This window comes from Podarcis raffonei, chromosome 6, assembly GCF_027172205.1.
Source record: "Podarcis raffonei isolate rPodRaf1 chromosome 6, rPodRaf1.pri, whole genome shotgun sequence".
NCBI lineage: Eukaryota > Metazoa > Chordata > Lepidosauria > Squamata > Lacertidae > Podarcis > Podarcis raffonei.
Genome location: NC_070607.1, coordinates 19,657,062 through 19,684,054, shown reverse-complemented (window position 1 = coordinate 19,684,054; position 26,993 = coordinate 19,657,062).

Sequence of the window (26,993 nt, the reverse complement as noted above, 5' to 3'; positions counted from 1 at the left end):
TCAGCAGCGGTTTAAAACACATAAATCAAGGTTTGTTTTGTCTTCAGTCATGGCTCTGCATTGTTGTTCTTGTCAAGTGATATGTGGCAATAAGAGTTTGGTGCCTGAAAAAGGGAAGCCATTATCTGGCTGGTATTCCACCCCCACTTTCAGAGAATCCTGAGCTATGGGCACAACATAACCTGCATTAAAATCTCTGACTTCTTGACAATAGCAAGATGTGCTAAAAAGGAAACATCACACTCTGCAAACGTCACATTATGGAGAAGAGAAAACCAAATACAACCTGTCCCCCCCCCCTTCACTTGCAGCTGCCAGGGACAGAAAAGAAGGGAGTCACCAGAGTTTGTCAAATGTGGAGCTTGACTGACTTGAGAAATATGGAGAACAAGCAAATGATAAAAAATCTGGGACAAGGGTGCTTAGCTTTGGTATGAGGCTGTGAGTGAGGAGCGCCCCCTTGGCAAAATAAAAAATAAAAAATCAGCTGCCTTCTATCTCATAACTCTTTGAGTTGCCTCAGTGCCAAGTGGAAACCTTATATCTTAAGAAGCTCAACACTGCACACTGAAGCACATTTTTACTCCAAAGACATGGGAGGGCCACATATCACAGCAGAGCTGTGTTATTTTTAATGGAGCATGTGTTTGTCTTGTAAGTGTGTCAGTAGACAAGGAACGGGTCTCCGGTTTCCTTTCACCATCCCTAATGCGGGAGGCGAACTTTGACCAGCTCGCCCGTTGCCAAGAAGGAGGAGAGAAATCTTTTATACGACAAGAGACGCCACGACTGCCCAGATCACATTCACAACACATTCTCACCCAATATTTGTGTCCAGTCGTATCCATAGTAAGCTAAGCTGGGGGTGGGGAGGCAGAGTGAGAAAAAGATTTTTTAGAGCCAGCAAAAGTTGTGGGCCAGTTCCTGTTAAGGCAAAAGATTAGCAATCCTATAAACAGAACCAATGTACTTCTCTGGCATTTAATGTACAGCTGACTTGAAGCTGAAGGGACAGAGATTCCCCTGAGCTTGAATGGGAAAATTCAGTTCCAGGACTGGTGCTTTCAGAACCAATTGGCAACCCATGTGTTTGGCAACTCCGGCAAATGCATTTCTTTATTTACCACACAGGAACAAGTAGCATTTTAGCAGGAAATGCCCAAACTGAAAGGGGTATTTTGATCTTCAGTTCTTCCTTTCCCTCCTCTTTCCTTCTTCTTCTGATGGGAAAAAAAAGGTAACCAATTTCAATTAAAATGGGTAATGGAACTTCTGGGTCAAGATGTTTCTTCCAACTGCTTTCCATGAAGCACACAATATAGATTCTCTCCATACTATATTTCAAAATACAATCATATTTCCAGCCAGCCAGCTGAGGCTGCTTCTTTTTTGCTCCTACAATTCCTAATAAACAAATAAATAATGAGATGGCCCATGAAACTTTCTAAATAGAGCCAGTGGCTGAGGAGAAACTTCTTAGTGCCAGAGAGCATAATCCCTCAGGTATGCCTGCCAAGGATTCCTGAAATGAGGGGTGGGGGGCTTCTATGAAGAAAATAAATGCTTAAAACAAACAAATAAATGAGGATAATTAAAGATTATAGATTATATGGTGATAGTCAACTAAGTCATACTTAGTAAACCCATTGAGGTTGTTTTCTGGATCCCTCTCATTCACTGATGTTAGGTGGGTAGTAACCAGATACATGGACTTTATTGTGCTAGACAGACTCAGTAATGGGCAGTGTCTTGCGGTCCTTCGCCTGAAGTGTCCTTCCTGTGGAATGTCTTCTCCAGGGAAGTTTTCCTGGTGCCAAAATGGTGTCCTTCCAACATATCACCTGAGCCAACCATTGCAACGGACCTGCTGTTCCTCAACATTCTTCCTATTTTATTGTGTTTATATCTTATTTTGATTTTTTAAAAATTGTCATTTACGAATGCATAAATTCGTTCCACCAGCTCTGGAAATGTATTAGATTGAAGGGCGGCACCCATGGCTGACATGAGGGGCTAGCAAGGACTAGCAAGTGCTCCGCCAAACATGTACCGTTTGTTCCACCCCCAGGTGCTCCTAATAGTCTTTGCCACTCCTCGCTCCTCCAAATCAGCATTGCTCCTGGTAGCATCTTAGATAGAAAGGCAGGCAGACTGGCAGGCAGCTGGCAGATTTATGTGTCTTCAAATGATGTTTAAGAGTGTCTTCTTTATTAAATCTGTTTGTGCTTCTTAAAGTGGCAGCCCAAGAAGATACATAAATTCATACTAGTGGATTTGCAGAGCTTTCAAAGTCATTAACTTTAGGTAGAGCCATTGTCTGCATTCTCTGAAACTGTCTGCAATCTCTGAAAGAGTCAAAAGTATTCTGTTGGTGTGTGAGGAGAAAGGGCCCCAATAAATTCTGCACTGAAGTAAATTAGCTGCTCTCCCTATACCTGTGCAGTTCCCTATCAAAACCCAGCTTTGAAAAAGGATGAAGAAAACCCCTAAAATGCAGACTTCCCCCTGTTACTTGTGTATGTTATATATTGCATGGGAATCGCCTCAAAAACAAATGGTCTTTTGCAGAAGCATGGCATGACAACTGCAATATTCTGTGTTGCCTTTGGGGAAAGGCAGTGGCGTCAGCTCCTTATATTCTCCAAGCATTACCTTCATCATTAAAACGATGCTCTTTGCTTTCTGAACCTTCCCTGTAATGAGCACCTTGATAAGATGAAAAGCATTTGGTGCTAGAGAGCCTTAAGAAAAGGAGAGAGGGGCTGTAAAATCTGGAAAACATATTCGTATTTTTTCTCCCTGGAAATGGGTGCTATTCATAAAACATTTAGTGAGTTCAAGGTCAACTTGTTCTCCTTCTGTACACTATTCATAACCGGCAGTTGACAACTTAGTGACAGTCAGTCCAGCAGTCGGCTTAAACCTGAGTTAACCTGTGCAGAGAAAATTAATTTTTTTCCTCATGGCATTTGTGATAAACCTGTACTGGATTGAAGAAAGGTTTGCTTGCTCCCCCAAATAACCATTAAAATACAGTGATGCATTTTTTTAAAAAAATGTGAGCCTGGATAATGTAAATGTAATGTAATGCAATGTAAATAATGTAAATATAGGTAAAGGTAAAGGGATCCCTGACCATTAGGTCCAGTCGTGGCCAACTTGGGGTTGCGGCGCTTATCTCGCTTTATTGGCCGAGGGAGCCGGCGTACAGCTTCCGGGTCATGTGGCCAGCATGACTAAGCCGCTTCTGGCGAACCAGAGCAGCGCACGGAAACGCCATTTACCTTCCCACTGAAGCGGTACCTATTTATCTACTTGGACTTTGATGTGCTTTCAAACTGCTAGGTTGGCAGGAGCAGGGACTGAGCAACGGGAGCTCACCCCATTGCAGGGATTCAAACCGCCGACCTTCTGATCGGCAAGTCCTAGGCTCTGTGGTTTAATCCACAGCGCCACCTGCATCCCAATGTAAATATACTATGATACAAAACATATAGGATTGGATCCAGAGTGTCCCATCTGGGAATAGAAAGTTTATTTCCACCCCCATCGTTCATCTCAGACACTGAGGTCCAACTCTGAGGGCCTTCTGGCCTTGACATCTGATGGGAGGGTGTTCCACAGGGCGGGTGCCACTACCAACAAGGCCCTCTGCCTAGTTCCCTCCCTGTGAGAAGTGAGGTGACAGGGAACTAGGGAGAGGGCCTTGTTGGTAGTGGCACCCGCCCTGTGGAACGCCCTCCCATCAGATGTCAAGGAAATAAACAACTATCTGACTTTCAGAAGACATCTGAAGGCAACCCTGTTTAAGGAAGTTTTTAATGTTTGATATTTTATTGTGTTTTTAATATTCTGTTGGGAGCCACCCAGAGTGGCTGGGGAAACCCAGTCAGATGGGCGGAGTATAAATATATTATTATTATTGTTATTATTATTGGCAGAAGGCACCAAGATTCACTGGAGAAGGGATGAAAGGTGATTTTTCTTTTCTTTTCATTTTTTGCTGGTTTCCTCTCTGCCCTGTAACCTTACCCTTTCCCTTTCATGGTGGGCTAAAGGGTCTCCTAAGCATCCAGAACAGATTTTCAGGGGCCATGGGGTATTGTGGGGGAAGGGAAACTTGTAAAAATTGCCCCTGTCCCCCTATTCCTCCAGCATTAGTGAAACTCGGTTGAGTACAAGTCTGGATCAACTCTTTTCATACAGATGAAGTGTATAATCATCAGTGACATAATGACATAACTTACAATGAAGACACAGAAAAAGAAGAAAATTTAAAATAAAATAAAAGCAGGGAGGAAGAGGGTTAAATGGGAGTTCAAGTGGGGGAATGAGAAAGAAGGGTTCAGTAGGCTAAATAATATTGCTAAATAATCTTTATATATTAACTGTATCCTTCTAACTTCTACAATACATGGCTTCGTAAACACCATCTGTTCATTGTTCCTTATTTACAACCAGCTCTGTGCAAAAAGAGAGATGATTAAATATATATTAAGATTACATTATTGTCCAGTGTCTAGCTGTAAGCTGCTTTTCATCACTTTTTACCTTAAGCCCCTTTAGTGGAAATATTAGTGGAAATATTAGTGTTATGCCTCCAAAGAAATATGGACTGTGATAAGCACTTATCTCAGGCTGAGATACTCATTGTATATTGCTATACCTGTATAATTAGAAATATGCAATGCTTCATGCCACCAGCAGGAGGAGCCCTTCTGACAGAATATATACAGCACTTTTGAAAGAACTTATTATTAGAATGGATGACACCCCCTCAGTATTGCTTCCTAAATCCATCTCTTTCAAAGAGAATGGCAAAGCCAGTCAAGCTAAATGAGCATAGCAAGGAGTCTGAACCACGCCACTTCTGAGATTCTCAGCCACTTGGATCTGCAATTTCATAATAATTTGAATATGGTGGAGTACAGAAATAAGGAAAGAAAGAAAGAGTTTTAGTACATTACTTCCCACCTGTCTTCCATAAGTGCCTAGGAACCTCTGTTTCATACAACCTCTGTGCCCGAAAACTTAAAATAAAATAAAATGTATTTTTCAAGTATTCAAAGCAATGCAATGGAACTCCTCTTCCTCCGCCACTGGTCAGGAATCTCTGGCTTGAGGGACTAATTTGGTCCAACAAGTTGTACCCACCCCCCCCCGCTTCACCGTTGAAGGTGACCCGGAAACTACAACTAATCCAGAATGCGGCAGCTAGACTGGTGATTGGGGGCAGCCGCCGACACCACATAACACCGGTCTTGAAAGACCTACATTGGCTTCCAGTACGTTTTCGAGCACAATTCAAAGTGTTGGTGCTGACCTTTAAAGCCCTAAATGGCCTCGGCCCAGTATACCTGAAGGAGCGTCTCCACCCCCATTGTTCAGCCCAGACACTGAGGTCCAGTGCCGAGGGCCTTCTGGTGGTTCCCTCACTGCGAGAAGCTAAGCTACAGGGAACCAGGCAGAGGGCCTTCTCAGTAGTGGCGCCTGCCCTGTGGAACACCCTCCCATCAGATGTCAAGGAAATAAACAACTACCTGACATTTTGAAGACATCTGAAGGCAGCCCTGTTCAGGGAAGTTTTTAATGTGTGACATTTAATGTATTTTTAATCTTTGTTGGAAGCCACCCGGAGTGGCTGGGGAAACCTAGCCAGATGGGCAGGGTACAAATAATATATTATTATTATTATTATTATTATTATTATTATTATTATTAATGAATGAGATCAGGTGTGTGTCTGCCAAAAGCAGGGTTTGCAGGCACTGCTGATCAGCTGGTGGTTGACACCTGCAAAGGCACATCGTATTTCTAAATATACACCTATATGTATCAATTAGCATATACAATTATGCAATTGGTGTCCTACTTTGCCCTCCCCCCCCCCCCCCGCGGTTATGTGTAAGTGGCCACCCTGCAAAGGATTCTGGGAAGCATTTTAGCATGTACAACCCTTTCAGTTGAGCATTGCACAGGAAGAGCAATTTTTGTGGGCAAGTCTTTTAGGGAAGCTTGTCCACCATTACTGGGACCCTCAAAAAGGAGCCTATGATTAAATTTCCCACAGAACCTTAGGGCTCCTTACCATGAAGACTCACTCCTCCCCATATATGGATTTGTATCCTACTATATCCGACAACATGCTCTAAGAGTGGCCAACACATTGGATCGCTCCCTTTGCAATCTCTTTGGGAAAATAACCAAGGAAGCTTAGGTAAAAGGTAAAGGGACCCCTGACCATTAGGTCCAGTCGTGGATGACTCTGGGGTTGCAGTGCTCATCTCACTTTACTGGCCGAGGGAGCCGGCGTACAGTTTCCGGGTCATGTGGCCAGCATGACTAAGCCGCTTTTGGCGAACCAGAGCAGCGCACGGAAATGCCGTTTACCTTCCCGCCGAAGTGGTACCTATTTATCTACTTGCACTTTGATGTGCTTTCGAACTGATAGGTTGGCAGGAGTTGGGACCGAGCAACGGGAGTTCACCCAGTCGCGGGGATTCGAACCGCTGACCTTCTGATCGGCAATCCCTAGGCTCAGTGGTTTAACCCACAGCGCCACCCGCATCACTTTTTAAGGAAGCTTATAGCCTAATAATAGACATTTAATATTTAATATTTAATAATATTTAAATAGAAGCAGGCCCCACTGAGTTCAGTGAGACTACTTTTTAGTAAGTGTGCTTAGCACTACAGCCCCAAATATTGAACAGATTCTTTCCCACCCAATACTCAGAAAACAAAATAATTAGTTGTCTCGAATTGTTTGAGGGCTCTAGGCTAAGAATGCACATCCTCTTTCCTCAAGGAATATATCCCCCCTCAATTTATTAATAATTCCATTGCCTTCTTTTCACCTTTAACCAATATTCAAAACAGTAAGATTTGTGTCAAAAGAAATCAAACACTTTCAACAGTGAAATCCTCATCAGGAGAGATGCTATGTGGCGTTGGTTTCAGTTCACAATAATGGACAGAGGTAGGCCAAGACGCATATTTCCAAAACCCAGAGCTAGACGCAAGGAAGAAAAATTAATCCCTATATCTCATTTAGGATATAACGAAGAATCAATACTTGGGGGAAAATCTATGATTTTGCCCTGAGGTGAAATGCTAAGGTGATGGGAAAAACCTTTATTATAAACGAACTATGCAAAAAATTAAAAATCCACTACAGTTCATAAATGAAAGAATATTTCACAGTCGATTTTTGTCAAACCTTTGTTCATCCGCATTGTCCTAAAATGGTTTATGGTGTCAACCCACAAGGTGTGTTCTTTCCTCTGTTCATATTTGTGCTTTACATACTTCCATCTTTTAGCCAGTGGTACTGTCCAAGCTCTTTCAAAACAGTCATGAATATATCTACACATTATACAGAATCAGATGGTGGGCTCAGAATTCTGGACTATACCAGTTCAGGCTTTGGGTGGGTGGGTGTGGCAGGTCGTATTTTCTTCGTATCACACAGGCAGGGAGAAAGATTTGGTACAGTTTAGCAATATCTGGAGGGCCAAAGGTTCCCCACATCTGATGATGATGATGATATTTATACGCCACCCATCTGGCTGGGTTTCCCCATGGTACCATTAACAGGAGCTAATACAATGCAGCGCAAACAAGAAGAATGAAAGGAAGGGAGTGTAGTTCTCAGCCCCAAGAAATTTACAGCACCCATTGGTTAGTGGCAGCAACACTGAGAAGGGAAACAGAAATCTGTGTTGAGCCCATTTCTAAGAACATTATAAATTTCTAGGGCCTACCTACCGATAGAAGGAGTGGGCCGCACCAGGCATTTGGGGCTCTCACGAAAGGGCAGAAGATTACTAATTTTAAAATTGATGATTACTCTACATTTGCTGTCAGGGAGGGAGTGGGGCACTTGTGGGCTTTTCACCTCAGTGGCCAAAGTAACTCAGGTGGCCTTGGGTCATAGCTGTCAACTTACAGATTTGAAAATAAGGGACCAGCAGCCTCGAAAATAAGGGATCAGCAGCCAAAATAAGGGATTTTAGTCAACCAGCCAAACGAAGCCTCAGGTGGTGGTTCCCATAGCGCAGCAACCCGACAAAGGGGATGCAGCAAGGAAAACCACCGTCACCTCTCTGCTGGGAAGCGCTGAGCAAAGGCGAGTCCCCAGGCAACGCGGCCGATTTGATCGGCACAAGGCATGCAAGCTCCACCCCCCAGTCATTCTTAGACTCCTTATTGGGTGAGCAACACAGCCAAGCAACACAGTTGGAGTTTCCCTCCTCCCTGGCCTGCAGGGAGGGAGGGAGAGGAGCTGCTTCCTTTGAAGCCCGGGAAATTTAAGGGACATCATCAATAAGGGACAGCAGCAGGACATGGCGCTGGGATAAGGGACTGTCCCGCCAAATAAGGGATGCTTGACAGCTATGCCTTGGGTACAGGGCCCGGGCAGTGGCTCAGTAATAAAGCATCTGCTTTGCATTCAGAAGAAGAGTTTGGATTTGATATCCCACTTTATCACTACCCTAAGGGTAGTCCAGGTTCAATCCCTGGCATCTCTGGATAGGTAGGGCTGTTAATGTGCCCACCTGAAATCTCAGAGAGCCATTGCCAATCAGTGTAGACAACAGTGAGCTCGATGGACCAGTGGGCTGGCTCTGTATCAGGCAGCTTTCTATGTGGGGGAAGGGGGACATTTGTTTCTCTGCCTCAGGCAGCAAAATGTTTTGTACCAATCCTGGAAGCAAATAGTAAGGAATGGAGAACTAAGGACTTGGCATGATGAAAGTCCCACCCACCCTTTCCTCTCCCGCAGTTGTTTAAATGATTTAGGTTTAGAGTAGGTGCCAGAATTCAATTCAAAATGTAAGTGAGGAAGCAGAGGGGCAGAGAGAGAATCTATGTTTTCTTGATTTCTCCAGTAGTTCTCTGGTTCTGTTCTAAGGTAAGGAGGGGGCAGTTTATATTTTTCTAATTAACAAGGAATACATGTTACACATTAAACGTGACACAAGAGATATGAATTATGCAGCAAACGAGGCGCGTGCAGATCCACACAAAGCCCAAGGCACATTCGGCAGAGATTCTGTGAAGATCTGTAATGAGTTTCAAGTACATCATTTCCTGATGGAGAGCAAGAAAACATCCATCAATGCTAATTTTCTCGGATAGTTGTTAGCTTTTATGAATACTTTACAGCTTTGGGAGAGAGAGAGAGAAAGAGGGAGAAGGGGGGAAAGAGGAGAGAAGACTCTTCAAAGTGCAACTTGAACAAATTGCAGAGCGGCATGTGCCAAAGCTATAGATCTATACCTTAGACTCCAGAAACCGCAGAGTCTCTTCTGATTTAAAGGCCTAACACAGAAGTGGGCAACATCAGTCCTCAGGGACGAATACTACCCTCCAGGACGCTCAGGACTCTGCCCAGGCCACGTCTTCACAGCCCAAGTGTTTTTGGCTGGTTGAAACGTGTCTTTGAACTCTGAAAATGCCTCTTGCTTGTCTGGAGGAGGACAGAGAAAGGAGTGTGGCGTGTATGAAGAACCTGGCTTACTGTACAAAGGTGAGATCTACATTCAATGTTCGATCGACTTTTCCTTCTGGTTCCACCCACCATTGCCATGTGGCCTTCAGAAGGGAGTGTGGCCCCCTAGGCTGGAAAGATTTCCATGACGGGGGGGCTATGAGGCTGATGATGAGCTATGCCTCCCTCACGTAATGCCCAGTTCAGGGATGAGGACTCCGTGAGCCTCCCAGTGTTGCTGGACTGCAGCTTCCACCATTGTCAAAAGCAGAGCTTTCCAAACTGTGTGTCACAACATGTTAGTGTGTCAGCTGCAGTGTGTAGGTGTGTCGTGCAAATGCTCCCCCCAGTCTTCCTGGGAAGGGGTTATTTTTAACCTCCGGTTTGCTAGTAAAACCAAATTACTGTGTCGCAAAATGATGCATATCTAAAATGTGTCTCACTAACATGAAAAGTTTGGAAAGCTCTGGTTTAGAGAGACCTAGGGTGGATCTACACACATGGTTTTTAACATTAAGGAATGGTTTTGATATCATAAACGGCCGCACGATGTCCTACTTTTTATGTTACCTTGCCTTTTTATAGCTTAATTGTTAATCATTTTATGCTGCTCTATTGGTGAAACACTGCTCATAAATTAAATCTGAAAGGCTGTCATGCACATATAATGAAGAGCACGGAGGGAGGAAGAATTAAAATGTGACACCAGAGGGCGGAGCAGAGAAACCAGCAACCAGTAGCAGGGAAAGAAACAGTTTTTTGCAAATGGTGTGGCTGGATATTAATTACATTTGACGGGAAAAAACAAGGTAAAAAACGTTTTAATTAACAAGTATGCCCTATGACATTCTAGAACCACATATCTAATATCATTCTAATAGGGGGAAATAACATTAAACAGGTCAGTCCTAGTGAGCCAGGGCCAAACATATTCACCATTTTAAGCCAAAATCCTCTATTGAAATGGATAAGTTGGACGTGTTGGTTTTGCTTGTTATCCCTCCATTTCAGTAAATGGTGTTAGTTTCTGGAATAGAGCCAGGGCAAAAGTGGGAAAAGTTTCCCTTAGCATTTGAGCTACCTCCCTTCCAGATGTTCATATTCCAGAGGAGCTTATTCATTGGGCATAGAGGTGTAGTTTGCAGACACGTATAATAGACCTGTGCCCTGAGAAACTGTGGTAACGGTGGCCTGCTATAATGAAATAATCTTAACTGTCCAGAAGACAGTTACACATTTGAAGCAATGCCAGTTAATGAATGGAAGTATGAATGGAAATAGGAAAAAAGCAGTATCTTTGGCTACCGAAATTCAACCAGCTCAAGGGGCAAAACACAATATGCACATTGCAAAGTATTATTCACACTACATCAAGGATGCCCCGGAGGGAAATAAAGATAAAATAAGAAGACAACAGTGTCTAAATTCATTAACTTTTGAAGCAAAGAAGGAAGGCCCTTTAACCTAATAGAGTTTTGAATGGTTAAAAGCACTTGTCTCTGCACCATTCGTTTTGGATCTTATTATGCAAAGTAGCTGAAGAGTATGTCAACATTACCCTGTTAAATATATCTGCTCTTTGATCATCCAAGGTTCTCCACACTGTGGGTGGCCATTACTAATAAGCAGCTGTGATCTTCTTTTACTACTTCATTTCACAAACTCAGCAACAAACCTCTCACAATTAATGTGTGCTAATATTGTCCTATTCAAATATCAGTATCTCCCCAGACATATACATTTATTTACTTTAATTTTTTTTTTGGGGGGGGAGTGGAGGGTTAAAAAGCCAGCGCTCTTTAGTCACAAGCCTGATGTATCGCTATTGACTACTCAAAGGGTTTGTGTGATTCAAATAAAAAACGTTCTGTTGGCTAAAGAATTGAAAAGACCATCGATTCCTCAGGTTTATTTCAGAGGATGATAAAGTTGAAAATATCATCACAGGTGCCAATACTTTCAAGCTATCTTTATTTACCCCCTGTGAAGGTATCATGCAACCAAATCTGATTGGCTAAGCCATTTCATTACATTATCCCTTTCACTATGTGATTCTCAGTTGGATTGTTCATATGACTAATAAAGGAGAAAAAGAAGTCAAAATGGCCCCAAGTAGTACCTGATAGTAGAAGCAAACGCAGCAAATGGGATTGGAAGAAAATAAAATAAAAAAATACAATTGGGGGGGGGAAGGAAATCAGTAAATATTTCTACCCTTCAAGAGCACTATTGAAATGGAGCCCTAAATCTCATAGCGTATTAATTGGGCAATCTCTGTTCACTGCGAAAAAATGTGCAAGTTTCATTCCTACCTCTATGCATAATGCATGTCTTATAGAAAGTCAATAGCAGAACCACCTAGCAATTTTAATTGTATTTTCTTCTTCTTCAGGAAATGTCAAACAATAAGCATAAAATAAAAAGTCCCTCATCCCCTAAGATCTGTTTTTGGAGTTGAATTGAATATTCACAAACATTTGATATTCGTTAATATTCTAGACTTTACATTCCAAAATTTGTGTGTTTGCTTCTTAAAGTATTGACTTGACCAGGTCTGGGTGTGCGCATTCCCTGACTTCTCTCCCCACAATTGTTACTTCTCTTCCACACTTTACATTGATCCCTGGAGAGCTGGTGGTAAGAATAGAAAGCATCCACTCTTGGAAAGACATGTTAACAATGATCATCTGTGTTACTGAATCCAGCTGCCCTAACCACTCTGTCTCACACAGATGGCTGGTGATGTCAAAACTTAATATGTTGATTCGCTTTTTGGCAGCTGCATGCACACTACATATCAGCACACAAGGACCTTTGGCTCAGGATTCGGATCAGGGCGGATAAAAATCAATGATTTTTTAAAAGTTACAATTGAAATCAGATTTTTAAAAAATGTAAATACTACAGTGGAACCTTGTGTTATGGATGGGATCCATTCCGGAGGCCCGTTCGTAACACGGAACTGACGCAAGCCAAAGCGCCGTGCCTGCGCATGCGCATGGAGCGATTTAGCATTTCTGCGCATGCGTGAGCGGCGAAACCTGGAAGTAGCCCGCTCCAGTACTTCTGGGTTGCCACGGGGTGCAACACGAAAACCCGTAACCTGAAGCGGACGCAACATGAGGTATGACTGTACATTTCTTTCCAATAATAATTACAAATAAGTGTGCTAGACTTACAGTTAATTCAAATTAATGTCCATGCCATATACACTAAGCTAAAGGAGATATTTCTATGTAGGTAAAGGAAAAAAACAACCCATAATTGTCTAGCACATAGGTCCTATCCTTGCATTTTTAGGCTGTAGTCCTATACCACTGTACTTTTATTATTATTTATTTATTTCACAAAATTTATATACTGCCTGATTGTAGAACAACCTCAAAGCAGTTTACAAAAAAGATCAAACAATAAAAATATTATTATTATTTATTCGATTAATATATAATCCTTTATCAGAAGACCCTGGGACGGTGTACAACATTAAGGACACATTTTTAATTTAAAACTTACAAAAAGTTAGAAGTGCAGTGAACTTTTTTATTATTTCATAAAATGTACTTGGAAGGAAGCCCAATGGGACTTCTGAGTTGTCATGCATGTTGTTGTTGTTTAGTCGTTTAGTCGTGTCCGACTCTCGTGACCCCATGGACCAGAGCACGCCAGGCACTCCTGTCTTCCACTGCCTCCCGCAGTTTGGTCAAACTCATGCTGGTAGCTTCGCAAACACCATTCAACCATCTCGTCCTCTGCTGTCCCCTTCTCCTTGTGCCCTCCATCTTTCCCAACATCAGGGTCTTTTCCAGGGAGTTTTCTCTTCTCATGAGGTGGCCAAAGTATTGGAGCCTCAGCTTCACGATCTGTCCTTCCAGTGAGCACTCAGGGCTGATTTCCTTAAGAATGGATAGGTTTGTTCTTCTTGCAGTCCATGGGACTCTCAAGAGTCTCCTCCAGCACCATAATTCAAAAGCATCAATTCTTCGGCGATCAGCCTTCTTTATGGTCCAGCTCTCACTTCCATACATCACTACTGGGAAAACCATAGCTTTAACTACATGGACCTTTGTTGGCAAGATGATGTCTCTGCTTTTTATGTCATGCATAGGATTGCCCAATTAACATCATAAATTGCCATGGGTGCTGGGTGTAAGAGAACCCCCATGTGGGATTATTTTAAAACCATCCTATTGGTTAAGAAGGAGAAAATATGCAAAATGTACATAGTATGACAAAGAGATGCAAGGCCTGCCTAACTGCAAGACCATAGGAGCCAATTCCTAGGGGCTGTGCGGGCTTCAACCCCCACAATAAAATATTTGGTGGGGCTGCCCCCCTCCCTGAGTTGATGGGCATTGCCATTCAAATGTTGATGCACTGCATCATGTGATCAGTTATGTGGGGTGAGACTTACCTGTCCCGTCCCCCCCAGTATTTTATTTAAATTGGCACCCCTGTGTAAGACTGAAACTGGCAGATTTCAGTCTCCAGGGAAGATTTCTCTTCTCCTGCTCTTAGAGAGGGAGAGCCAGTGCTTTTTTATGGTCACCAGGATTCTCTCCCAGGGACCACAGAACTGCAGGGTCAACCTGCTTAAAATGTAAGAATGTTTCGACACATTATCAAGAAATTAATATCCGTATTACAAGAGACAGAGGGAAATAAATCCAATCACCAGGGAAAATGGTGAGCTCTAATGGCTAGACCAATTATACTTGAACATCAGTTATGGCCTTCTTTTGCTGCATCTAACTGATATTTAAGCCCGGGTGATATAGCTGTGAAAAAGCAACATGTGCAGGGAACGGATTGTGGCATAAATCCTGCCTTCACTTGTGTGTGGCCCATGCTGATTTCTGCATCTATTTGAGGGGTTTTCAAGCAAATAATTTAAAGAACTTTCAGACGTGTGAATTTACATTTGGCTAAGTTCTTCTGAGAGTAGGCGCACTGAAATTGATCAACATAAGTTAGAGACATCCATTAATTTCAATGAGTCTGTTCTTAGTAGATGGAACACTGAACATAACTTTGTGTATGTGTATAGGGGAACAGTGAATATATTAATTTTAGTTTCTCATCTTTTTTCCCTTCACGTCTGTTCTTCACATTTCTGAATTAGTTTGCATTTTTAAAAAAATAGACCTCATTAGAAATTCTCAGCATTTTAGTGTCGATTTCTCCTGATAAATGCAGTTTTATATTCAATTTTCTCTAATATATACATTTTTGCAAGCACTTTCCCTTTAAAATGCATTTTAGCGCGTTATTTTCACTAACACACACATTTTTGTGCATGCTTCCCTCTAATATACACATTTTTGTACATATTATTTGGTTGCAGGACAACTTCATAAAGTTTTGAAAGTGCAAATTTCAAAGGAGTGCTGTGTTTTGAGTCACATAATTGTCATGGGAGGGGGAAATTGGGGAGTTTCATATTAAAATGTGAACCAAAGTTCTCTCCCACATTCACACACCCTGTCTGGCTTTGATGAGATAATGAGACACTTTCTCCACCTGGTGTTTTGAAGAGTTACAAGTAGATATATCGCTGCACATTTAAGAAAAATTAATAATACATTCTGCATAAAGAACTCCAGGTGGGGAAAAACCCCAGGTAACTGTCAAAAGGATGAAGGAGACTGTGTGCACTGCTGTTATTCAAAATGGGTTAAATATTACAGACTGAAAGTGTTTTTTGAAGAGGATTTGAAGTGGTTTTCAAGAGACTTTGCTTCCCATACAGATTTCTTTTGTCACACTGTCACCTCTGATAAAAGAAGCTTTGCGGGCTTTTGGAATGACACAAAACTTGGTGAAAGCTGATTATACCAGGGCTGGAAGCGCTGGGGAGTATATAAACTGCAAACAGCAACAGTCTGTCTTTCAAACTGCATTCTGTGACCTGGACAAAATGATCACCTGTCCCCATCCTAGCGGACTTCATAACAGAAGTCAGTTCACGTGGAAAGGAGCCTGCTTGATAGTGCACCCACTCTCTCTGCCTCCTCCTTTCATTGGAAAGTCTGATGGCATTGCACTGCTGAAACAATGACTTGCGATCAATAGCTTGTAAAACAGAGAGTTCGGCACTGTGGAGATTCTGATGTGCTGCCTCTCAGTGTAATAGGATCGTGAGCGTGCTGAGCCACTGAGGTGAGTCTGGTGATAGCTGGCTGTCTGATAGAAAAGAACAAGGCAGAGAGGGAAGGATAACTTGACAGATGTTGAACTGTAAGCCAAGCATCAAAATGGCCAACTTTTTAAAAAAGGAAGAACATGGAAGGGTGCCATTTTCTGCTTGAAAAGCCAGGTCAGGATCCATTGAACCATGGTACTAATTCTGCACACCTAAGAGGACTCTGGACACATGTTTCTTGAACAGCTGCCCCTGGCCACATGCCAAAGGGGTAGTGTCAAAAATAGGGGTAGGCTCAAAATCTGCTGTTTAAGATTTTAAAGGTCCCAGTTAAGGAAGCTCTTTGTATTTTGAGTTAAATTCTTCCATGGTTAGCTGATTATGCAAACGACACACTTGTAAAAGCAAGCAAACAAACACCAGTTATAGTTCTAAAAGAACATTATTCCTTTTCTTTCCATGTTCCATGACTGCAGTTGTTCAAAAGTTATTTTATTTAATTAGGCTTCTAGTGCAAAAGGTAGTGCTACTTTTAATGCTATGATTCCCTACCCAAAGAGTTTTCTTTATGAAAAAACAATGGATATGAGTCTTGGTGAACAAAATGGCAAGATAAATAAATCAAAAACCTTTAACAGTCTTGTTTAAGTTCTTTAGGCGTGGCTGGGAGTGACATCTCTTGTATCTTGGGGACGGTGTCCTCAAAGGAGCTCAAGGTGCTGTAGATATTTATCTCTATGTCCTAATTTTATCACCACAACAGTTCTATGGGGTAGGCTTAGGCAGGGGTAGTGTTCTCCAGCTGCTGGTTAGGCCTACATTGTGCCCTCCAGATGCTGTGAATTCCTGACATTGGCCATGCTGGTTAGCGCTGGTGAAAGTTGATGTCTGCCACAGCTGAAGGTCACCTCATTGGCTATCCCTGGGTTCAGCTAACAAGACAGTGACTGGTCCAGAAAATGCATAGCTGTGATTTACTGCTGGCCATCGTCAGATACAGAATGTCCTGGGTTTAGTTATGTTTTCATCTTTGATTTTCATCCGTGAGATTGCTCTTGTGAATTACTCCCCTTTGCTAGGTGGGCCATAGTAATGAACCTCACGGGGCTTAGGGCAGAGCAGGGGTCAGTCCTCCTAGGAATGCATTGACAGGAATTAATGCATAATGTGATGCCAGACCATAGGGGCAGGGGATAAAATGTGATGGATAGGAAGCTGTTTCTTTCATTAGATTTGAAAGAGCCAATGTTTGAGTACTTGTGTGTGATTTTGAGGCGAATTGCAGGAGCCCTTCCATACTGTGAACATTAAAAGGAAGATGATTTAAATGTTTTAGTCTTGGCAATGCTCAGTATTATGAACCATTCAACACATGTGCCTCTTCTATGCTCCAATATCCAGCCACACTCAGAAGAAAGAATCTGCATTCAAGCAAACATCTCAATGATAGAAAATCCATTTTGTGCCCTGGGGCATGGATAGCTATCATACAGCCTGTAGGTAGCCCAGAACATTTTTGTAGAGCTAGCAGGCACCTGTTAAAATCCCAACATGATCACCTTTCATTGTTTACATTTTTAAAGCTCCTACTTGGTGAGGACTTGAAAACCAGGCAGTGATGCAACCAAGACTTTGAGAAACAAAAGCGTTTCAGCACAGGATCATGCAAAGTAGGTTTTTCCTTTGCATAAGCCCCCTACACATATATTGGAGTGCCATATGCAATCGCCAACGAACAGGAAGTGCATTACGACGTACTTTGCTGGATGGTCTTGCCAAAGTTAGCAATTACTTTTTTAAACAGTCAGTCCCTTGTCACCCAGAAGCTCGGTTCAGCTGGAACTCTGCACATGCTCTGATGCTATGTGCTTAATTTCACTTAGCTCTAAGCAAAGAGCAAAGGCTTTTCCTCTGAATGTGAACAAATATCAAATGGTGAGAAGCTGAAAAGGTTTGCATAGTCTAAGAGTACCAACAAATAACAGAGTTGCCTTGAACAGATGCAGCAGCATCCAGCAGACCAACCGAAGAGAAATTCTTGTGGTTTGCACCCAAACAACAGGTAGAACTGGGGGGGGGGCAGAGACATTTGCTTTCATAGGAGCCAACTTCTAGGGGCCGAGGTCCCTTTGCCCCCACCTCCCAATAACATATTTGAGAGATCTGCCTGCTCAAAGTTGATAGGCACTGTCATTCAAATGGTGTTCATGTGCTGCATCATATGATCAATTATGCAGGACGGGGCTTACCAATATTTTATTCAACGTGACACCCCTGCTTGCCTTTTGCCACCCTATCTCACTGTACATCCAAAAAACATAGCCACTGGCTCAGATCAGTGCCCCAGGCAACCACCCATTTTGCCTACTCCTAAAGCAGGCCCTGGGGATGCGGGTGGCGCTGTGGGTTAAACCACAGAGCCTAGGATTTGCCAATCAGAAGGTCGGCGGTTCAAATCCCCGTGATGGGGTGAGCTCCCATTGCTTGGTCCCTGCTCCTGCCAAACTAGCAGTTTGAAAGCACGTCAAAGTGCAAGTAGATAAATAGGTACCACGCCAGCGGGAAGGTAAACAGTGTTTCTGTGCGCTGCTCCGCCAGAAGCGGCTTAGTCATGCTGGCCACATGACCCGGAAGCTGTACGCCTGCTCCCTTGGCCACTAAAGCGAGATGAGTGCTGCAACCCCACGACTGGACCTAATGGTCAGGGGTCCCTTTACCTTTAAAGCAGGCCCTGCACACCTGCACACCCACACCTATTACTGGAGCAAACTCCTGCTTTCAGAAAAATCTCCTCCCTGGGGCAAAGGAAGCATCTGCCACCAGCCCCACCTGTCTGACAGCAACAGCTCTGCTGCTCTTTCCTCCCTTCTCCAACTTGCCGCCTGCCCCTGCCAAAAGTAAGCCCAAGCACAGAGCGAACGAGGCACCTGCTGCTTTGCTGGTGGGTAGCAGCAGGGACATTCCTGCCACCACGCACTCCCCCCTTCTGCGCTACAGCTAACCCCAGGACAGGACAAAGAAGGTGATCACAGCTTGTTGGAAGGCAGCAGCAGATTGGTCATGCAGGGATATCCCCCCCCCCGTCCCTTCCTCACCAGTCTTAAAAAAATAATATAAATAAGTGACTGGCAGGCAGCAGCACCAGCAGAAGCAGTGCAAACAAGAATGACAGTAAGGTCCTTACTGGAGTGTTCCAACAAAAAGGAAAAAGGGAAAATGCACTGAAGCCTGCAAAGGTCTTGCACAAGCCAGGAAATCTGCCTTTGGTGACAACTGTCTGCTTTGTTACAGTGTTTCCTACAGATGGTACGGAGGATCGGGTTGCATCATACTTCGCTGCTAGGAATTGTTGTAACTTAATGATTACTCCGAAGCGATGCAAAGCTTTCTCAGGATAACAATTTAGAGGAGTGAGGTCAGATTTACAAAAGAGCTCAGTGCCAGGCATTCTAGAGGGACCAGCACTCAACAGCTCCCGCCTTGCCAATTATGGTCTGATATTCAAGGGTTCGGAAAAGGAAGAAGGAAAAGAACAAACCAACCAACCAACAGCAGAACCTTCATCAGATTTCTGAAGCTAGCAATTTGCATTACATCTAAATCAAGGCGAAAGCCATTATGCAACCTGGATAATATATTATTGTTTTTTTTGTTTGCAATAAAGAGGGGGAAATAATCTTCAAGAAAATAAAACTAATGGGTTGGATCCAGAAGTGCCTGTCCATGAGACTTCTTCTGCATGCAGGAGGGCTTTTTCAGACTTAGTGCAAGTCTTGCAGAGAACTGAAACCAATGAAGGATAGCCTCCAGGCCACTTACAAGCTCAGTGTCGTGAAAAATCTTCCACTAGCTCTTGCAGAACAGTGTCAGCACCAGAATTCCATTTGCTGGCATATCTCTGGATCCACAATCCTATATTCTTTTGGTTCTAAGTGTGTGTGTGTGTGTGTGTGTGTGTGTGTGGGTCAGTGTTCAAGGATGATGGGAATTGTAGTCCCAAAACATCTGGAGGGCCGTGTTTGGGAATGCCTGCTCCAATATAACACATTTCAATATAAGGAACAACAAATTTGTGGTATTTGAAGTAAAGCTGTCTACTGCACAATCAAAAGCACACTTTCGGGCACCAACTGAAGCAAACATATTTGAGATTAGGAGGTGTGTAAGTCTAATCATGGACCAGCTACCTGAGGATGCAATTCCACTTGATTAAAATCTGAGGAGCATTGTCATTTACGTTGGTGGCAATGTGACCTAGCAATCTTTATCAGGTGTCGGAGCTCCTCCACTCAAAACAAATTTACCTGTTCATTTCTGAAGAAGATTCACCCATAGCTGTCAACTTACAGATTTGAAAATAAGGGACCAGCAGCTTTGAAAATAAGGGACCAGCAGCCAAAATAAGGGATTTTAGTCAACCAGTTAAAAGGGACCAGATAATTTTGGAGAGCAGCGCCATCATGCTAGTCTACCACTACAAATCTATGGGAGAAGCACTTGCGGTCCTTCCCTTGTAGCCCTTGGAACACCTACCCGCGCCTCCTCCTCCTCCTCTTCCTCCTCTCTCTGAACTGCTTTCTCTATGGTTGCTCTCCTCTCAAGGCTCCTCATCAATTCATAGACCATGCCAAGCTGCCCATCTCATCTGGGTCCTTCAGCGGCACAGCCGCAGTACGGCCTAGCAGGAGCGGCGGTGACAGGCAGAGGGGAGGCCCCAGGTAGAGATGCTCAGTTCGGCGGCCGCGAGGAGGATGGTGGCGGAAGGGCCCGAGACTCCCACCAGTCCTGGTGGGGAGGGGGTCCCGGGGGGCCGAGGCTGGTGAGAGGAGGCTGGAGGGGGGTGGGCCGGGCAGCCAAGCAACACAGTTGGAGCCTCCCTCCTCCCTGACCGGCAGGGAGGGAGGGAGAGGAGCTGCTTCCTTTGAAACCCGGGAAATTTAAGGGACATCCATCAATAAGGGACAGCAGTGGGACACGGCACTGGGATAAGGGACTGTCCCTCCAAATAAGGGATGCTTGACAGCTATGGATTCACCTATATAGCACATTGTGCTCATAGATCCGGTCACTTTCTCCCTTAAAATTAACTGAGCTGCCAGCATGCACCGAAGACCCTATGCACATAGTGAAGCACATACAAGGCTCTAGTTCAGGGCACTTGTGTTTTCTGCCTGTATGGTACCCCTTTAGGTATAAACAGGAAGAGCATTGCTTTCAGACATAAAAATGTGTTTGTTGTTATTCCATTTAATCATATAGCTGGGTTGGAAGTAACCACACAGTTGTAATTGCGTTAAACAGAACTATTGTGTTTCTCTAATATAAATGAAGAACCTTAAAAAAACTTCCTTAGCATCTTATTTTTCAAATTGTGCTCTTTAAATTGTGTTCCTATAATTGAGATATAATGAATAGTCACTAGAGAAGGACAGATTTAAAGACTTGCAATTTACTTCAGGCAGAATGAATATTCAAACGCTTAATGGAGGTGCTTTATTATCTGTATATAAGACTGCACAAAAGGGCCAGGTAAATTCAACAATTCCCCCCCCCCTCACATAATTGAACAGCAAACTTTTCACAACAGAAATATTCAGAGCTGATGAAGCAGCTGGGCCAAAGCCGAAAGGTTGCTCAGTTGCATATGTGCCTGGAAGTGAAAGGAAAATCTAATGCTGTAAAGAAAAATATTGCATAGGAACCTGAATTCATCATACAAAAGGCTGGACTGGATGAATCCCAAACTGGAATTAAGATTGCCGGAAGAAATATCAACAACCTCAGATATGCAGATGACACAACTTTGATGACAGAAAGTGAGGAGGAATTAAAGAACCTCTTAATGAGGGTGAAAGTAAGTAAAGGTAAAGGGACCTCTGACCATTAGCTCCAGTCGTGACCAACTCTGGGGTTGTGACGCTCATCTTGCTTTATTGGTCAAGGGAGCCGGTGTACAGCTTCTGGATCATGTGGCCAGCATGACTAAGCCACTTCTGGCGAACCAGAGCAGTGCACAGAAACACCGTTTACCTTCCCGCCGGAGCGGTACCTATTTATCTACTTGCACTTTGACGTGCTTTCGAACTGCTAGGTTGGCAGGAGCAGGGACTGAGCAACGGGAGCTCACACCGTTGCGGGGATTCAAATCGCTGACCAACTGATCGGCCAGTCCTAGGCTCTGTGGTTTAACCCACAGCGCCACCCGAGGGTGAAAGAGGAGAGCGCAAAATATGGTCTGAAGCTCAACATCAAAAAAACGAAGATCATGGCCACTAGTCCCATCACCTCCTGGCAAATAGAAGGGGAAGAAATGGAAGGGCAGATCCTGAAGCTGAGGCTCCAATACTTTGGCCACCTCATGAGAAGAGAGGACTCCCTGGAAGAGACCCTGATGCTGGGAAAGATGGAGGGCACAAGCAGAAGGGGACGACAGAGGACGAGATGGTTGGACAGTGTTCTCGAAGCTACCAGCTTGAGTCTGACCAAACTGCGGGAGGTAGTGGAAGACAGGAGTGCCTGGCGTGCTCTGGTCCATGGGGTCATGAAGAGTCAGGCACGACTAAATGACTAAACAACAACAAATGTCATGAATTTAAAGTGCTGATGGGGAGCTAGTCAGAACACCACATGGAAAAGCCACTTTCCTCTTTATTTAAGTTAGAGCGTGTGCAGATTTTATTTACTAAAGTACCGTATTTTTCGCTTTATAAGACACACTCCCCCCTAAAAAGTAAGGGGAAATGTGTGTGCATCTTATGGAGCGAATGCAGGCTGCGCAGCTATCCCAGAAGCCAGAACAGCAAGGGGGATCGCTGAGCAGTGATCCCTCTTGCTGTTATGGCTTTTGGCTTAGCCGCGCAAAGCCTCTTCAGGGCAGGGGGAGCCTTCATCCTGCTGCCCTGAAGAGGCTTCGTGCGGCTATCCCAGAAGCCAGAACAGCAAGAGGGATCGCTTCACAGCGATCCCTCTTGCTGTTCTGGCTTCTGGGATGCAGAACATTTTTTTTTCTTGTTTTCCTCCTCCCAAAACTAGGTGCGTCTTATGGTCTTGTGCGTCTTATAGAGCGAAAAATACGGTAGTTTGTACCTCACTTTTCAATTATTTCCCCAACACAGTTTACAAAAATATTAAAAATAATGATAGCCATCACATTAAAACTACATAAAATACAAACAGTAAAACAACAACCAAATAAAAAAGAGCGAAAACTGATAAACTTATCTAGACTTATTGGTACTCTGGGGTTTTCTCCAGGTTCTTTGAATGTTTTGCCTGAGGAGGAAGCTTTACATTCGCTTTGATTTTGCTGTAAGTGAAATCTGTTGGCAGCCTAACAAACTATGGAGAGCCCCTCTGTGGGATAAATTTCAATTTCAATTTTATTTTTTTTAACTAAAACTGTTTTGGTTCCCCCTCAAAATTCCTCCATCGTTTCAGTTGAGGAGAAACATATATTTGCAAAGGAAAAGGACTCACAGTCATTTTGTATTTTTGGTTGTAAAATGAATCCTTTCGTGTACAAGAGGGTCAGAAGTTCACAGAAATGGTTAAAGATACGCAGGGAGAAGTTCTGCACAGGAATGTCAATGTTTTGCAAGATGTTTTGCTCAGGATAGTCAATTTTTTTAAGGAACCTGTCAACTAAGGTGACACAGAAAGTTAATCAGGAGTCTATTCTAAGTGGTTCAAAGGTTGGGAGGGGGAATGAAAACACTGCATATAACTTAAGTTGGAAAATAGGGCAGTTAGTGGTGGAGATAAGAGTCTTGATGGGTTGTGGAATCAGAAACTTGAAGAGTTGCAAGAGAGAGAAAAGCTGGAAAACTTAAGCTGTATATGCACCATACAGTTGAAATACACAACACGCACACATCCTGAGAATTGTAGTTATTGAGAGTCCTTGGAATTGTAGCGCTCTGAGGAATAAGCAACAGTTCAGTTTTGATGGGATTGTGCTTTAACTGGACTGTATGGTGGATATGGATCCTAAGAGAACAGAAACTCTGGAAGTGAGGGTGCTTGGGGCATCATAACAGAAAGGAGTAAATTGAAAGCTGTAAAGGAATCCGGTAGCTGAACAGAGTAATGGAAATGGGCTGACTATTGGTTAGAGAAATAATCTAGCATAGGTATAGTTTATCTCTGTTTATTTTTATTTGCTCCCATGGGTAATTAGAAGTACTCAGATGGTAGCATTATTTTTCTGCTTTCTCCCTAAAACCAGCTCATCAAAAACCATTTAACGTTTACTACAACTTTAAGTAAAACCATAGTCTGTACAGTGGTATCTCTGGATGCAAATGGGATCCATTCCGGAGCCCCATTCACATCCTGAGCAGAACGCAACCCGCGTCTGCGCGTGCGCGGGTCAAGATTAGCCACTTCTGCGCATGCACTGACATCATTTTGAGCATCTGCGCATGTGCGAGCGGTGAAACCCAGAAGTAACCCATTCTGTTACTTCTGGGTCGCCGCAGAGCGCAACCTGAAAATGCTCAACCTGAAGCGACTTTAACCCGAGGTATGACTGTATTGGAAAAATTGGTTTGAGGTCTTGTTATTCACCCCGTGCCTCCATGTCATATCACTTTAAACCTTATGTGAAAAGAGGTGTTCAGTGAAGGCAACTGGAGAGAGTGGGAAGAGATAATCACTTGTTAACAGTAGTGAAAAGAAGGGGAAGGAATGGTGGAAATGATAAATCCAGATTCAATATTTTGGGGAACAAATATGGGATGACATTTTTATAAGAACAATGCCATGTGTCCACTGTGAACAACTTGCATGCATGAACAGTGCTGAGTTCACAGTCCCATTGAATGAACATACAAAGGATGAGATAGCATGACCCAGTCCAGTGCTTTTTATAGCATTTACATATGACCAAGGGCAAAATTAGACAATACACCAAATCTGCAGCTGCTGTTGAAAAAGGCAGTGCATGGAATGGTCATAGAATTGCTTGTGAAGTCCATGTACAGTCACAGAACCATGTGATGGGACTTGGGTTGAGTGACATTGAGTCCTGACTTGGGGATGATTTTCCTGGTCTCCTTGTTCTCTTTTAGAAACATAGAATTGCAGAGTTGGAAAGGACCGTGTGGGTCATCTAGTCCAATCCCCTATAAATGCAGCAATCTTTCCACCCCTCCACCCCCCAGGTGTGCTTACCTTTCCTTCCCCTTCATACTATGAACTGATGGAGATGTAGTAAAATGTACTTCAACGGTTCATTTTCCTAGTTAGCTTACATCTATAGTAAGGCAGACAGGTGTAACTCTTTAGGGGAGGAGGTAAAAGCTGATTGAGGATTTCCCCCCCAAAAAATAAAAATAAAAATCAGCCAACTTGCCGTGAGGCAGGGAGAAGAATTTGTGCTGAGGGAATGATGAACTCATTGCTAGGTGGCCCTGCTGTGTGCATCTAGAATTAAGGGTGCATTACAAGGGATTTTTGTTTATTGTGTTTTCAGATATAAAAGTGCTGTGTGTCCACTTTTATTACGGATGTAAATTGATGCTAAACTGCATGACTGACATCTAGTGGATGTTTGCCAGAGTTGCTGTTTACAATTACAAACCCTTTCCCCTATACTCTGGACTTTAGCAAAGCGCCAACTGATGCGAAGAACCAGGAGCGGGAGACCAAAATCTCATTGTGATTACAGGCTTCCTAAGTGAAGAGGTACAGGAGGCAGACTGTGTTATGACGACACCACCAGAGTCTGTCTGTCTGTCTGCCTACCTGCCTGCCTGCTTCTCTCTCTGCCCACCCCCACCCCCCCGGGTCTCACATCAGCTTTTCATAATGTCTCCATAGCTGCATCAATGTTTGTTCTGTTGCGATTATTTCACCGGGTGGTATTCAGTTAAGTACACCAACTGAAATTAATGAACTTGGCTAAAGTAAGGTCCAGTAGGTCAATACTGAGCAAAACATAGTTGGATACCACCCATGGTGTTGGAGCAGTAGCAGCAGTAAAGTTCTAGGTGCAGATAGGCACCCACTATACCAATTGCTCCTGCAGTGGCACTCAGCTGCAGTTCACTTGTGCATTGAGTTGACCCATAGCTAAGGATGTGAATATACCTAATTTGCATCTCCTGAAACGCTACACAAACCAAAATGCAACCACTCTCTGAAATTTGCGCTTTACTGAATTTTGCAATGCCATTTTTTCTAATCAAATTGGGATACAAAAATGGGTCTGTTGGGGGAATGTGTATTAAAATGCATAGATCAGTAAAAGTACATTGCGTCAGGGGAAACAGTTTGCAAAAATGTGAATATTCCATAGAATTGCATAAAGAAATTCAGGAGAAATTGCTATTAAAACTTTCTTCTTCTTCTTCTTCTTCTTCTTCTTCTTCTTCTTCTTCTTCTTCTTCTTCGAAAATACAAACTGATTCAGAAATGTAGAGAACTGAATTTGGATTGGACTGGAAGACTGGAAAAATGAGAAACCGAGAGAAACCAAAATTGACAGTCCTTGTCCATCCCTATCCATAATATACTATGGAATGCGCAAGCCAGTTTGAAATCATTGACCTAAACAAAAACAACCATGGGATGGTTCCATGGCTAGAAGAATCTTGTGCTGGACACCACTCAGTTTGTAACTGGATAGCATATTGAGAAACTAGGTGTAAGAAGTGTTACTGTAATACAATTTTCCTCCTAATGTTACTAGCCGCTGACGTGATTGGTCAGTTAGTTAAGTATTTCCATTGTTTTACTTGATCTGGGGGGGGGGGCGCAGCTGAGATCTTGGAGAACGACGGCTGGAATCACTAGTATTGGTGGGTCCCAGAATCAGGATCCACTCACTGTATTGGGCAATGAGACAAGTGGTTGCTCAGTTTCCTGGCTTGTTACACTGTTGCGGAAGCCCCAGGAGATGGAGGCTAAGGCTGGCAGCTGCAGAAGGAGGTTCCAAGGGGTGGTGGTGGTGGTGGGGCTCCAAGGGCAACCTGCCCAAGGTCCTGAAGCCAGGTGGACATCAATCAAATACTTTCTTAACACACATTATTCAGCACAAGTGGAAACTCTTGTGCAAGGCATGTGCTGATGGGACGCATTGTTGTTGTTTAGTTGTTTAGTCGTGTCCGACTCTTCGTACCCCATGGACCAGAGCACGCCAGGCCCTCCTGTCTTCCACTGCCTCCCGCAGTTTGGTCAAACTCATGCTGGTAGCTTCGAGAACACTGTCCAACCATCTCATCCTCTGTCGTCCCCTTCTCCTTGTGCCCTCCATCTTTCCCAACATCAGGGTCTTTTCCAGGGAGTCTTCTCTTCTCATGAGGTGGCCAAAGTATTGGAGCCTCAGCTTCAGGATCTGTCCTTCCAGTGAGCACTCAGGGC